The sequence below is a fragment of the Lycorma delicatula genome, chromosome 1 (assembly GCF_047948215.1).
Source record: "Lycorma delicatula isolate Av1 chromosome 1, ASM4794821v1, whole genome shotgun sequence".
In the NCBI taxonomy this organism is placed as follows: Eukaryota; Metazoa; Arthropoda; class Insecta; order Hemiptera; family Fulgoridae; genus Lycorma; species Lycorma delicatula.
Window position 1 is genome coordinate 62324162 of NC_134455.1, and position 15979 is coordinate 62340140.

General features: G+C 33.8%; 1 long non-coding RNA gene across 2 annotated transcripts in view; it reads right to left on the reverse strand.

Annotated features, from left to right (window-relative positions):
• Positions 1-8098: 8098 nt before the first annotated feature.
• Positions 8099-15979, reverse strand: part of LOC142318943 (uncharacterized) — a 71485-nt gene continuing 63604 nt past the window's right edge. For both annotated transcript variants that reach the window (XR_012755081.1, XR_012755080.1), the window contains exons 9-10: positions 15537-15714; positions 8099-8693 (exon numbers count right to left, since the gene is read on the reverse strand). This is a non-coding gene — a long non-coding RNA (uncharacterized LOC142318943). The remainder of the gene's footprint in view (positions 8694-15536; positions 15715-15979) is intronic.

The window sequence follows — 15979 nt, forward strand, 5'->3', positions numbered from 1 at the left end:
GATCCATTCTTTAAATTAAGTGATATGCAGTTTATTTATTGTCAGTAAAAACATTAAGCATGAATTTACGTTAAAATATATTAAACATATTCATTTGTTGTCAGTTACTATAAATGCATTTCCCAGAACATTGCAAAGTGCAAAATCAAATAAATTATGAAGCATTAATCTTCAAAATATAGTGATTTTTATCTTTTTCCATAATCGGTCATACCACTCTACATCTTCATTACTTTTGTATGGGAGGAATTTTTAGTTACCATGGTGACTGAAATAGTTACTCTTGATATGCATATGTATATATGAGGTGTGATCAAAAAATACGGTGAATGAATTTTTATAGCGGCAACTGCCGACGCTACATCCATATGCTGTAATTTGTCCAATAGCGTGTGATCAACTGAGACAGGCAGGGACAAGTTGTAACACGTTCAAGCTTGCCAGTCAGCTGCCAGAGCCGCTAGAGTGAGGTTGTGTTTATCGTGTCTGTTGTGCAACATGGATTTTGAACAACGCATTAACATTAACTTTTGTTTTAAGTTGCAAAAGAGTGCCAAAGAAGCTCATGAAATGTTAGAATCGGTGTACGGCGATAATGTGGTAACTTTTTAAGACTGTGTACAAGTGGTATGACCGATTTAAAAACGGAAATGAGTCTGTTGAAGACGAGCAGCGTGCGGGACGTCCAGTAACAAAAACAGTTGAAAATGTGCAAAACGTGGAAACAATGGTTTGTTCAAACAGGCGAATGACTATTCGAGAGCTATCGGAAGACCTTAACATCTCGTACGGATCCGTTCAAAGCATTTTAACTCGTACAAAGAAAGGACCAGAAAAATTGACCAATGGTTCCTTCTTCACCATGACAACGCACCGTGTCACACCACGCCTCTCATTCGCGAGTTTTTGGCCGAAAAAAGTGTTCCTGTCTGTCCACATCCGGAGTGCCATACTCACCGGAGTTGGCACCATGCGACTTTTGGCTCTTCCCAAAAATTAAAACTGTGCTTAAAGGAAAACGTTTTGACACCATTGCTGACATTGAGAGGGCCACGACCGAGCAGCTGAAAGCCCTTCCGAAAGACGCCTTCCAGAAATGCCTCCAGTCATGGAGTCAACGTTGGGATAAGTGCATTGCTAGCCAAGGACAGTACTTTGAAGGAGATTAAATCAAATTCTATGTAACCTTATTACTTTTTTTAATAAAAAATTACTCACCGTATTTTTTGATCCAGATAGTAGTGAAGGAAGATGGTTTGATTTATTAGATTTCGTAGAGATTCCTGATATGTTAATTAGATAAAAATAACAATTTCACTAAAATTTCAGTGGTATGATAGGCAAAAGATCACAATTTCTTGTGTGTGCCTTTTAGCAAACTTCTTAAATGATCTTTTATATGAGAAGCCCACTTCTAATCTCTTTAAGAATAAGATGAAAGTATCTTACTGATTGAAAGTGAATATATCTCCTATTTGATATATAATTAACTCATAAATAACCATTTAATTAATTTAAACAACAGAGACATCATCAGATTTCAATTGTTCACTTAGTAGTTATAGGTAATTACTCTTATCTTACTGATGGAATAAAATAATAGGTCTTATAAAGTACTAAAAAACAAAACGGCAAGTTTGAATATACATATTTAACAAGACCGGTATAACGGACCTGAGTAAGTATTCCTGCCAATTAAGAAGAAAGTAGTAGAAAATATAATGATGAGAGGAATTCAGAAAGGGGCTAAAAGAAATCCAGTAAAGGTAACAGATCTGTTTAACAATTGTCTTTTGTAATATTGCTCACTGACACACTAAACAGATGTTTTTCCATGAGAAAAGTTTTCAGACCAAGGTTTGGAATTTCATGGGAAAATGTAAGGGCGATCGATCATTCTCACACTTTGAGTTGGGTCCCATTCTGCTGGGAAAGAGGATAGGAGTATAAATACTCCAGGGAAGACCAGTTAAAAATCAGTCTAAGCGAGACGTTATTATGAGAGTCTGCAATATGAGTTCTATAAGATGTCAGTGTGCGAGGAGGTCAGTGAAGGAGTGAATTTATAGTTTAGGTTCAGTGCAAATTACAGTGACATTACAAGTAAATCTAGTACATGAAAACAAGAAATGGTTCCATGAGTTACTGTAAGACTATAAGTGAAAGAGATAATGTACTAAATTTCATTCATAAACTGTTAGGATAATTTTATTTGTGAACAGCAAAGGTATTTGCAGTAGAAGAACTTTTATCTTATCTATTGTACTATTGTTGTTAATACGAGACTAATGGTTAAAATTGTTATGACTAGTGGGGACTGTATTCTGGTTTTCATTATTTATCTACCTGTGAATAAATCCTGATGATTACTTTAAATTCTGTTTTGTATGTAATCTCTGTTTTTTATTATTATTGACATTTAATATCATTTACTATTGTCATTATTCTGATATGTTTTTTATTGTCTGTTATTATTATTGTGGTTGTGATTACTATACTTTTTTTTATTATTTGTTTTATTATTATTATTATTATTAATGTTTTTAAACAAATAAATTATAATTATATAAACATTTTCCTTTGTCAATCTCTCAATATCCTGATCGAGCTGCGGACATGCAACAATATATTATATAAATGGCAAGTTTTGAGTTTATATTACTTGCAATTAAATGTATACGTATAATTAAACACTACAGAATGAATGTATGATTTCATAACATGCAATGTTTATCATTTATTATATATTGTTTTTTATTGTGCTTATTAATATTAAAATAAATGAATAATGATGTCACAGATTAAAAGCCAGCATAGAGTTCCATAACTTTCCTTGTTAAACCAGAAAAGTTATGTATTTGTCAATGATGAAAAATCAATTATTTCAGTCGAACAAGAGGAGGCAAAATGAAGATTGCTTAATAGGAAAAAAGAAAGCTTTCCTTGTAGTTACAATGACTACCCCCTTTGATTGTGAAAATATAATATTTAACCAAAATTGTGCAAGACTCTAAGAAATAGAGATATGTAAAAAAATATTCAGTAGAAATTTGAGATGCAGTAACCTGCTAACCCTTCCCCTTGAAATTTATAACCAAAATTAAATTGCATCAATCACTGATATTCAGTTATACAGAATTTCATAAAAATTGGTTATCCAATATGAAGATATCAAAAAGAATGACAACTGATGAAAAAAAATCAAAAAAAGTAAAACTATTATCCCCATCCCTGAATGAAATTTCCAAAATACATGACCATAGTGACATAGTAATATTATGGAGTCATCAAACTAATACAAGATTATGACTTTATGATTCCAGAAATTGTTAAAAAGTAAAATGTGTTTCAACCCCACTATTTCACCGATTAGTTTGGTTGGGGGGGGGGGGGGTGAATAATACTAAACACCATCAGAAGTATCTTAGCTACCTAAGGTATGTTAAATTATGTGAAAAAATTTAGCTATCTCCTGAATAAAATTTTAAGAAAAGGACCAATAAGGTTCATAATCTCCCTGCTCCCTTGGAAAATTGTGACTAAAATTAAATACCACTGCTCAGAAACCATCATGCCAAATTTTATCCAAATCACTCCACCCAGTCTTGAGATATTAAGAAAAAAACAAGCCAACATTCTTCATCCTTCTGAAATTTTTCTTTGCTAAAATTGTGTTATTTTTTAGAAGGTGATAATTAAAAATAAAGATCTTCAAAATTTACCTGACTATCATATCATACATTTTTTATATGTGAGTATATTATTCTGTATAGCTTAATACCACAATATCATAATACATTAAAGATATTCTGCCGATGGCTAACTAGAAAGTGGGTACAAAATCGCAATTTCTTTTGTTATATTCTGGTAACTGATGAGTCATGCTTCACAAGAAATTAAATAGTAAATTTTTGTACCACCATATTTGGGCAGAAAAAACCCACATGAGACTGCAACAAGGCATTTCCAGCATACATTTTCAATTAATGTATGATTTCATGTTCTAGATGATAATTTGATTGGTCCATTTTTCTTACCAAGGAGGCTTACAGGAGAAGCGTACTTAAACCTTTGAAAACAAACCTGTTCATCCTCTTGGAAGATATTTCTTATGAAAACGAAATAGAGATGTGGTTCATGCATGACGGGGCACCTCCTCATTTTTCCAATAATGTAAAGGATCATTTAAATATAATACATAAGGTAGGTGCAATAGATTGGTCTAATTGGGCACCATGATCTCCCAACCTCACACCATCAGACTTTTTTCTATGGGGTTGGATGAAGTCAATTGTTTATTCAAAATAGATTAACACATGAGGAACTAAGGAATCGCGTAACAGAAGCTGCAGAAACTATTAAGAATACTCCTAACATTATGAGACGCACTAGAAAAGAATGGATTTGTCAAATGAAATTATGTACTGAACAAAATGGTGGCGACTTTGAGCAACTTCGAAGGTAATTAATAACAACACCATTACTAATCTTTCCTCCTCTATGAATCATGAGACCTTACCGTTGGTGAGGGGGCTTGAGTGCTCAGGGATACAGAGTAGCTGGACCGAAGGTGCAACCTTATCGGAGAGGTATCTGTTGAGATCCAGACTAAGGAATGTTTCCTGAAAGAGGGCAGCAGCTCTTTCAGTAGTTGTTAGGGGCGTGAGTCACAATGACTTAAACGGCCATATCCACATCACTCAGTCCTCTGAGTACTGCGCAGCTGAAAGCAATGGAAAACTACAGCTGCTTTTTTTTTCCAAGAAAATGTGGCTCTGCATTTTCACATAATAATAATGGAGGCGCCTTCCTTGGTAAAATATTCCAGAGGTAAAATAGTCCCCCGTTCGGATCTCCGGGTGGGGGACTACTAAGGAAGGGGTCACCAGAAAAGTGAAAAATAACATTCTACGAGTCGGAGCGTGGAATGTTAGAAGCTTAAAAAAGGTTTGTAGGGTAGAAAATTTAAAAAGGGAAATGGATAGGGTAAAGGTGGCTATAGTAGGAATTAGTAAGGTTCGGTGGGAAGAGGAAGGCGACTTTTGGACAGGGGACTTTAGAGTAATTAACTCAGCATCAAGTAATGGGCAGGCAGGAGTAGATTTCGTGATGAACAAGAAGACAGAGAGGAGAGTGGAGTATTTCAAGACGCACAGCGATAGAGTCATTGTAATAAGGATAAAATTAAAACCTAAACCGACAACAATTGTTAACATCTATATGCCTACAAGCGCCCATGATGATGATGAGGTAGAGTGTGTATACGAAGAGATTGACAAAGCAATTAAACACGTAAAAGGAGATGAAAATTTAATAATAGTTGGAAATTGGAAAAGGCAAGGAAGGAAGTATAGTGGGTGAATACGAGCTGAGCAAAAGGAATGAAAGAGGGACCGACTTATAGAGTTTTGCACGAAGTATAATTTAGTAATTGCCAACACCCAATTTAAAAATTATAATAGAAGAATATACACTTGGAAAAAGCCAGGCGATACTGCAAGGTATCAGATAGATTATATCATGGTTAAGCAAAGATTTAGAAATCAACTCGTTGACTGCAAAACTTACCCTGGAGCAGACATTGATAGCGACCATAATTTGGTGATAATGAAATGTAGTTTGGGGTTTAAAAACCTGAAGAAAAAGTGTCAGATGAATCGGAGGAATTTAGAGAAGCTTGAGGAAGAGGAGGTAAAGAAGATTTTTGAGGAGGACATTGCAAGAGATCTGAGTAAAAAAGATAAGGTAGAAAATGTAGAAGAAGAATGGGAGAATATTAAAAAGGAAATTCTTAAATCAGCAGAAGCAAACTTAGGCGGAATAAAGAGAACTGGTAGAAAACCTTGGGTTTCAGACGATATATTGCAGCTGATGGATGAACGTAGAAAATATAAGAATGCTAGTGATGAAGAAAGTAAAAAGAACTATCGGCAATTAAGAAATGCTATAAACAGGAAGTGCAAACTGGCGAAAGAAGAGTGGATTAAAGAAAAGTGTTCAGAAGTGGAAAGAGAAATGAACATTGGTAAAATAGACGGAGCATACAGGAAAGTTAAGGAAAATTTTAGGGTACATAAATTAAAATCTAATAATGTGTTAAACAAAGATGGTACACCAATATATAATACGAAAGGTAAAGTCGATAGATGGGTGGAATATATTGAAGAGTTATACGGAGGAAATGAATAAGAAAATGGTGTTACAGAGGAAGAAGAAGAAGTTGAGGAGGATGAAATGGGAGAAACAATACTGAGATCTGAATTTAAGAGAGCATTAAAAGATTTAAATGGCAGAAAGGCTCCTGGAATAGACGGAATACCTGTAGAATTACTGCGCAGTGTAGCTGAGGAAGCGACTGATAGATTATACAAACTGGTGTGTAATATTTATGAAAAAGGGGAATTTCCGTCAGACTTCAAAAAAAGTGTTATAGTAATGATACCAAAGAAAGCAGGGGCAGATAAATGTGAAGAATACAGAACAATTAGTTTAACTAGTCATGCATTAAAAATCTTAACTAGAATTCTATACAGAAGAATTGAGAGGAGAGTGGAGGAAGTGTTAGGAGAAGACCAATTTGGTTTCAGGAAAAGTATAGGGACAAGGGAAGCAATTTTAGGCCTCAGATTAATAGTAGAAGGAAGATTAAAGAAAAACAAACCAACATACTTGGCGTTTATAGACCTAGAAAAGGCATTCGATAATGTAGACTGGAATAAAATGTTCAGCATTTAAAAAAATTAGGGTTCAAATACAGAGATAGAAGAACAATTTCTAACATGTACAGGAACCAAACAGCAACAGTAACAATTGAAGAACATAAGAAAGAAGCCATAATAAGAAAGGGAGTCCGACAAGGGTGTTCCCTGTCTCCGTTACTTTTTAATCTTTACATGGAACTAGCAGTTAATGATGTTAAAGAACAATTTTGATTCGGAGTAACAGTACAAGGTGAAAAGATAATGATGCTACGATTTGCTGATGATATAGTAATTCTAGCTGAGAGTAAAAAGGGTTTAGAAGAAACAATGAACGGCATAGATGAAGTCCTACGCAAGAACTATCGCATGAAAATAAACAAGAAGAAAACAAAAGTAATGAAATGCAGTAGAAATAACAAAGATGGACCACTGAATGTGAAAATAGGAGGAGAAAAGATTATGGAGGTAGAAGAATTTTGTTATTTGGGAAGTAGAATTACTAAAGATGGACGAAGCAGGAGCGATATAAAATGCCGAATAGCACAAGCTAAACGAGCCTTCAGTAAGAAATATAATTTGTTTACATAAAAAATTAATTTAAATGTCAGGAAAAGATTTTTGAAAGTGTATGTTTGGAGTGTCGCTTAATATGGAAGTGAAACTTGGACAAACTGAGAAGAAACTTGGACTGAGTATCTGAGAAGAAAAGGTTAGAAGCTTTTGAAATGTGGTGCTATAGGAGAATGTTAAAAATCAGATGGGTGGATAAAGTGACAAATGAAGAGGTATTGCGGCAAATAGATAAAGAAAGAAGCATTTGGAAAAATATAGTTAAAAGAAGAGACAGACTTATAGGCCACATACTAAGGCATCCTGGAATAGTCCCTTTAATATTGGAAGGACAGGTAGAAGGGAAAAATTGTGTAGGCAGGCCACGTTTGGAATATGTAAAACAAATTGTTAGGGATGTAGGATGTAGAGGGTATACTGAAATGAAACGACTAGCAGTAGATAGGGAATCTTGGAGAGCTGCATCAAGTCAGTCAAATGACTGAAGACAAAAATAAATATAATAATATACTAATCTTTAATGTCATTTTTTCATTGTTTTCAAAGTTAAGTTACATTTTATATAAAAAGCTGTTTCCAACCTATGGACAAAATTAGTTGTCATCCTGTTAAATTCTTTTTTTCACAATTCAGTCTGTTTTAATTTTTAATAAAGTTAAATTTCAATATACTGTATTCAATTTTTTCTTAAGTAGTTTACATGAATTTTTTTCAAGTAAATTTTCTACATTTCTAATTGAAAGAAAGACAATTTAATTAACCATTTAATAAAATTTTGTTATAACCAAAATGTTATTTTTTACCCCCACCCCCCCCCTAAGTTTTTGTTTTACATCATATATGTTTAAATCTAATAGAGGTACAGCATTAGGACTCATTTTTAAAATATTTTCAGGTCAAATACCATAAGAAACAACTAAATTCGCCTCTTAATTTACCTTCCCAGAATTTCAGAAAGTCTTCATTTCTCTGGGGAACCAAAATCCATGCGAAATATTTTGCTTGCCATAACTCGCTAACAAAGCATTTTCATGCCTATTATATGACCTTTTTTCTTCCTATTTTTAGCTACAGAATCAACTCCTGTGAGATGCTCTACACTTTTGAATCACCTGCATAATAAAATAAAATTATTGATTGATTTTGAATAAGCAGATAACATATGTATACTTCCATTTTTATAAATTTAAAATATAAAAAATGGCTCTTATGTTTAATGGAAGAATACCTGTTATAACACTCACACATCTTAATAGTGGTTGACCTGAGTTTGTTCCAGACTACTTGTTTACTGGTACATTTACAATTACACTGCATCTTTATCAGGCTTGGCAAGCCAGAAGTGGTAATTGCATTTGCCTATACACATACACACACCCAGATCCGGCAGTTGCTGGAAAACTCATTGGAAAAAACAACAACCTGTAATAAGTCAAAAGATTATAATATTAAAAATTTTACAAGATAGAAAAATGGTAGTACATTACTAAAAATAATAAGTCACAACTTTTGACTTATATCAAAAGGTGATCTAACAAGGGTCACTCAAAAAGTTCTTGGCATGAGACAGAGATGGCAGAAGTATGAACAAATGACTATGATATTTGTCTAATGTGATCCTTTAAATGGCAGTGCTGAGAAATTTCAGAGGTGTCTGTTTAGTTATTTGTTTGTGGTTATTCAGTAAAGCAAACAAATTTTGGACATTTTCTGAAAAATGAATAAGATTGAAGTTCGAGCTGTAATAAAGTACTTTGTTTTGAAAGTTTTAACCCTAATGGTCATATAAAAAGAGTAGATTCCACTTTAAAGGATTTTTTCCATTTTTTTGGCAGTGAAAAAGTGGGCTGCTGAATTTAAAATGTAGTCACACTATTCCATTGTAGTCAGTTCAAGGTAATGAATGCTCAGGATGCCAAAAAGCTGATCTGATCAACAACATCATCAAAAAATCCACAATTCTATATTAAATAATCACAGACTGAAGGTACACGAGTTATTGACATTGCAAACATCTTGATAGACTATCAACGTAAAACCAAAATGTAGTAGACCATGTCTACTACATTTTACAGATTTTGAGAATGAAAAACTTTCTGTTACATGCCCAAGAACAAACAGTAGGTGAGAGAGCAGATGAAAGTGTGACAAGAAAACAAAAATGATGTGTGTGTGTACCTATACACACATCTCAGGTTGCTGCTTCAAAACTCCTTGAACTGTACTTCAAAGTGCTTCCACATGTGCCAGAATTGGTTCTTTGCAATTACTTCCTCTTCCAAACCTGAAGAAATGGCTCGATGGAGATTCACTTTAACTCAAGAATGAGGTTATTAAAAAGTTGAAAAGTCATTATCTAATGCATAGAATTGCAAGGCGACTACATTGAAAAATAAAAAAATTCTTTGTCAGACTGAAAAATTTTCAAGTTGCCATCGTATCTAGCTTTGTGTAATATTGCTCACTTTAATTAGATTGAATCGCATTTATCTGTCATCTATAACATCAGTTATCAAATCTAAAACTGCTTTCTTACATGATCCTGGTTATAGATTTGAAGTTTCTTATCTTGATCTAAAAATTCTCTTTAAACAACCACAAACATGTTTAAAATTATCAAAATACAATTTTTTTGATTTCAAAGTAATTTCTTGTGCATGAATCAAGACAAAGTAAATTACCAGCAAGTAGATTTATCATGTATATTTATGATAACAGATGAAATATGTAAAGCGATTAGGAAAGCATGCCTAGTTGCTGGTGATATTGTGATATAGAATGAAAGTGAAAATAAAGTTTGTAGATTCTTAATATTTGAAATTAAAGGATACAGCATGATATGGTATGAAAGTAAAGGAAAGAACAGTGTACATATAACCAAATAAAGGAAAGATAAAATCAAAATATATAAGTTCTTAAAGTGACAAAAAGCTTTAAATATTTGGGTAGTGAACCAACAGATTAGAGGAAGAAAGATGAGTGTAATAAATTCTTACAAAATTGTAAAAGGATTATTATCAGATAAGGAAGTATAAAGAAGTTTTTCAGAATTATTTTATGCTAATTCTGGGCTGAAGGCTTGGATTGTAAAATTATTTTTTGGCACATTTCGGTTTATTTTGTTTAAAATAAAAGTTCAATTTTTTAAAAATTGTATTTGTTTTCAGTTAACTTTCATTATTTTTTTAAAAAATATGTTCTCTATAAGTTTTATCTCTTTACTGGAATCGTAATAAAAAATAATACACCAGATCTAAGAAAGGGTTTTTTAATTATCATATTTTGGGTTTACAAAAACTTTCTTGAAAACTTTTAGATACAGCTTTGGTATACAATTAAACAAATTTTTCAGAAAAATATATTTATACCATAAATTTTTCCCTAAGAATTTCAGAAAACATATTACCAATAAGAGAAAAGTCACTACTTCTTTAGCACTAGTGACTAGTTTAGAAATGGAATACATAACCATAATCAATGCACCATATAACATCTTTCTAATAAAAGATTTGATACATCATTTGTATTTTGATACATTAACCTTTAAGTTGCTAATAAAGCCAATACATGTTAACTTTCTGGTGAATCGTTAAAAACTAAAAAAAAAAGAACTACATGATCATTAATAATGTGTTAAAAGAATAACAAGAAGAGTTTATAGAGTCCGCATCCCCAGGTGGCAAATAGGGAATGCTCGATAGATATGCCAGGTAGAAGGGAAATAAAATACCTACCGCGAACCAAACGGATAGAACAGCAGCTGTAACTGAATGCCTGCTGGAATATGCCAGCCAACAGCTTCAGGTGGAGGAGCTGGCAACAGTCAGGGCACCTTCTTGTCCTATGGTCGAGAAATCATTCATAAAGGCGGATGAATCTATAAATCAATGGCATGAAGATGCAGAAACCACTGCATTAAAGATTCCAATGCATATCCCTAGTACAAATCATCATTATGGTTGGTTTCAATATTAAATTTTCCGGAGTTAGTAGTTCTCTGGTAGGATCTCCGTGGGGGGACAATGTTGAACAAAATCATGAGAATTGGTACCTGGAATGTAAGAAGTCTTGTTTCAGGCAAAATGAACAGTGTAGCAGCAGAGATGCTGCTACACTGTTAAACATCCTAGGCATAAGTGGCTTAAGATGGCCAAGAACTGGAATGCAGCAAAGGGATGAATGCACTATGTATTATTCCGGAAGCACTGATAAAACGAATAAATATGGAGTTGATATTATGGTTGATCCTCCTCTATGAATCATGAGACCTTGCCGTTGGTGAGGGGGCTTGAGTGCTCAGGGATACAGAGTAGCTGGACCGAAGGTGCAACCATATCGGAGAGGTATCTGTTGAGAGCCAGACTAAGGAATGATTCCTGAAAGAGGGCAGCAGCTCTTTCAGTAGTTGTTAGGGGCGTGAGTCAGGACGACTTAAACGGCCGTATCAACATCACTCAGTCCTCTGAGTACTGCGCAGCTGAAAGCAATGGAAAACTACAGCTGCTTTTTTTCCAAGAAAATGTGGCTCTCTGCATTTTCACATAGCAATAATGGAGGCGCCTTCCTTGGTAAAATATTCCGGAGGTAAAATAGTCCCCCGTTCGGATCTCCGGGTGGGGACTACTAAGGAAGGGGTCACCAGAAAATTAAAAAATAACATTCTACGAGTCGGAGCGTGGAATGTTAGAAGCTTGAAAAAGGTTGGTAGGATAGAAAATTTAAAAAGGGAAATGGGTAGGACAAATGTGGATATAGTAGGAATTAGTGAGGTTCGGTGGGAAGAAGAAGGCGACTTTTGGTCAGGTGATTTTAGAGTAATTAACTCAGCGTCAAATAATGGGCAGGCAGGAGTAGGTTTCGTGATGAACAAGAAGATAGGGAGGAGAGTGGAGTATTTCAAAACGCATAGCGATAGAATCATTGTAATAAGGATAAAATCAAAACCTAAACCGACAACGATTGTTAACGTCTATATGCCTACAAGCACCCATGATGATGATGAGGTAGAGTGTGTATACGAAGAGATTGATGAAGCAATTAAACACGTAAAAGGAGATGAAAATTTAATAATAGTGGGAGATTGGAATGCAAGCATTGGAAAAGGCAAGGAAGGAAATATAGTGGGTGAATACGGGCTGGGCAAAAGGAATGAAAGAGGGGACCGACTTATAGAATTTTGCACGAAGTATAATTTAGTAATTGCCAACACCCAATTTAAAAATCATAATAGAAGAATATACACTTGGAAAAAGCCAGGCGATACTGGAAGGTATCAGATAGATTATATCATGGTTAAGCAAAGATTTAGAAATCAACTCGTTGACTGCAAAACTTACCCTGGAGCAGACATTGATAGCGACCATAATTTGGTGATAATGAAATGTAGATTGGGGTTTAAAAACCTGAAGAAAAAGTGTCAGATGAATCGGTGGAATTTAGAGAAGCTTGAGGAAGAGGAGGTAAAGAAGATTTTTGAGGAGGACATCGCAAGAGGTCTGAGTAAAAAAGATAAGGTAGAAAATGTAGAAGAAGAATGGGAAAATGTTAAAAAGGAAATTCTTAAATCAGCAGAAGCAAACTTAGGCGGAATAAAGAGAACCGGTAGAAAACCTTGGGTTTCAGACGATATATTGCAGCTGATGGATGAACGTAGAAAATATAAGAATGCTAGTGATGAAGAAAGTAAAAGGAACTATCGGAAATTAAGAAATGCTATAAACAGGAAGTGCAAACTGGTGAAAGAAGAGTGGATTAAAGAAAAGTGTTCAGAAGTGGAAAGAGAAATGAACATTGGTAAAATAGATGGAGCATACAGGAAAGTTAAGGAAAATTTTGGGGTACATAAATTAAAATCTAATAATGTGTTAAACAAAGATGGTACACCAATATATAATACGAAAGGTAAAGTCGATAGATGGGTGGAATATATTGAAGAGTTATATGGAGGAAATGAATTAGAAAATGGTGTTATAGAGGAAGAAGAGGAAGTTGAAGAGGATGAAATGGGAGAAGCAATACTGAGATCTGAATTTAAGAGAGCATTAAAAGATTTAAATGGCAGAAAGGCTCCTGGAATAGACGGAATACCTGTAGAATTACTGCGCAGTGCAGGTGAGGAAGCGATTGATAGATTATACAAACTGGTGTGTAATATTTATGAAAATGGGGAATTTCCATCAGACTTCAAAAAAAGTGTTATAGTTATGATACCAAAGAAAGCAGGGGCAGATAAATGTGAAGAATACAGAACAATTAGTTTAATTAGTCATGCATCAAAAATCTTAACTAGAATTTTATACAGAAGAATTGAGAGGAGAGTGGAAGAAGTGTTAGGAGAAGACCAATTTGGTTTCAGGAAAAGTATAGGGACAAGGGAAGCAATTTTAGGCCTCAGATTAATAGTAGAAGGAAGATTAAAGAAAAACAAACCAACATACTTGGCGTTTATAGACCTAGAAAAGGCTTTTGATAACGTAGACTGGAATAAAATGTTCAGTATTTTAAAAAAATTAGGGTTCAAATACAGAGATAGAAGAACAATTGCTAACATGTACAGGAACCAAACAGCAACAATAACAATTGAAGAACATAAGAAAGAAGCCCTAATAAGAAAGGGAGTCCGACAAGGATGTTCCCTATCTCCGTTACTTTTTAATCTTTACATGGAACTAGCAGTTAATGATGTTAAAGAACAATTTAGATTCGGAGTAACAGTACAAGGTGAAAAGATAAAGATGCTACGATTTGCTGATGATATAGTAATTCTAGCCGAGAGTAAAAAGGATTTAGAAGAAACAATGAACGGCATAGATGAAGTCCTACGCAAGAACTATCGCATGAAAATAAACAAGAACAAAACAAAAGTAATGAAATGTAGTAGAAATAACAAAGATGGACCGCTGAATGTGAAAATAGGAGGAGAAAAGATTATGGAGGTAGAAGAATTTTGTTATTTGGGAAGTAGAATTACTAAAGATGGACGAAGCAGGAGCGATATAAAATGCCGAATAGCACAAGCTAAACGAGCCTTCAGTAAGAAATATAATTTGTTTACATAAAAAATTAATTTAAATGTCAGGAAAAGATTTTTGAAAGTGTATGTTTGGAGTGTCGCTTAATATGGAAGTGAAACTTGGACAATCGGAGTATCTGAGAAGAAAAGGTTAGAAGCTTTTGAAATGTGGTGCTATAGGAGAATGTTAAAAATCAGATGGGTGGATAAAGTGACAAATGAAGAGGTATTGCGGCAAATAGATGAAGAAAGAAGCATTTGGAAAAATATAGTTAAAAGAAGAGACAGACTTATAGGCCACATACTAAGGCATCCTGGAATAGTCCCTTTAATATTGGAAGGACAGGTAGAAGGGAAAAATTGTGTAGGCAGGCCACGTTTGGAATATGTAAAACAAATTGTTAGGGATGTAGGATGTAGAGGGTATACTGAAATGAAACGACTAGCAGTAGATAGGGAATCTTGGAGAGCTGCATCAAGTCAGTCAAATGACTGAAGACAAAAATAAATATAATAATATACTAATCTTTAATGTCATTTTTTCATTGTTTTCAAAGTTAAATTACATTTTATATAAAAAGCTGTTTCCAACCTATGGACAAAATTAGTTGTCATCCTGTTAAATTCTTTTTTTCACAATTCAGTCTGTTTTAATTTTTAATAAAGTTAAATTTCAATATACTGTATTCAATTTTTTCTTAAGTAGTTTACATGAATTTTTTTCAAGTAAATTTTCTACATTTCTAATTGAAAGAAAGACAATTTAATTAACCATTTAATAAAATTTTGTTATAACCAAAATGTTATTTTTTACCCCCCCCCCCCCTAAGTTTTTGTTTTACATCATATATGTTTAAATCTAATAGAGGTACAGCATTAGGACTCATTTTTAAAATATTTTCAGGTCAAATACCATAAGAAACAACTAAATTCGCCTCTTAATTTACCTTCCCAGAATTTCAGAAAGTCTTCATTTCTCTGGGGAACCAAAATCCATGCGAAATATTTTGCTTGCCATAACTCGCTAACAAAGCATTTTCATGCCTATTATATGACCTTTTTTCTTCCTATTTTTAGCTACAGAATCAACTCCTGTGAGATGCTCTACACTTTTGAATCACCTGCATAATAAAATAAAATTATTGATTGATTTTGAATAAGCAGATAACATATGTATACTTCCATTTTTATAAATTTAAAATATAAAAAATGGCTCTTATGTTTAATGGAAGAATACCTGTTATAACACTCACACATCTTAATAGTGGTTGACCTGAGTTTGTTCCAGACTACTTGTTTACTGGTACATTTACAATTACACTGCATCTTTATCAGGCTTGGCAAGCCAGAAGTGGTAATTGCATTTGCCTATACACATACACACACCCAGATCCGGCAGTTGCTGGAAAACTCATTGGAAAAAACAACAACCTGTAATAAGTCAAAAGATTATAATATTAAAAATTTTACAAGATAGAAAAATGGTAGTACATTACTAAAAATAATAAGTCACAACTTTTGACTTATATCAAAAGGTGATCTAACAAGGGTCACTCAAAAAGTTCTTGGCATGAGACAGAGATGGCAGAAGTATGAACAAATGACTATGATATTTGTCTAATGTGATCCTTTAAATGGCAGTGCTGAGAAATTTCAGAGGTGTCTGTTTAGTTATTTGTTTGTGGTTATTCAGTAA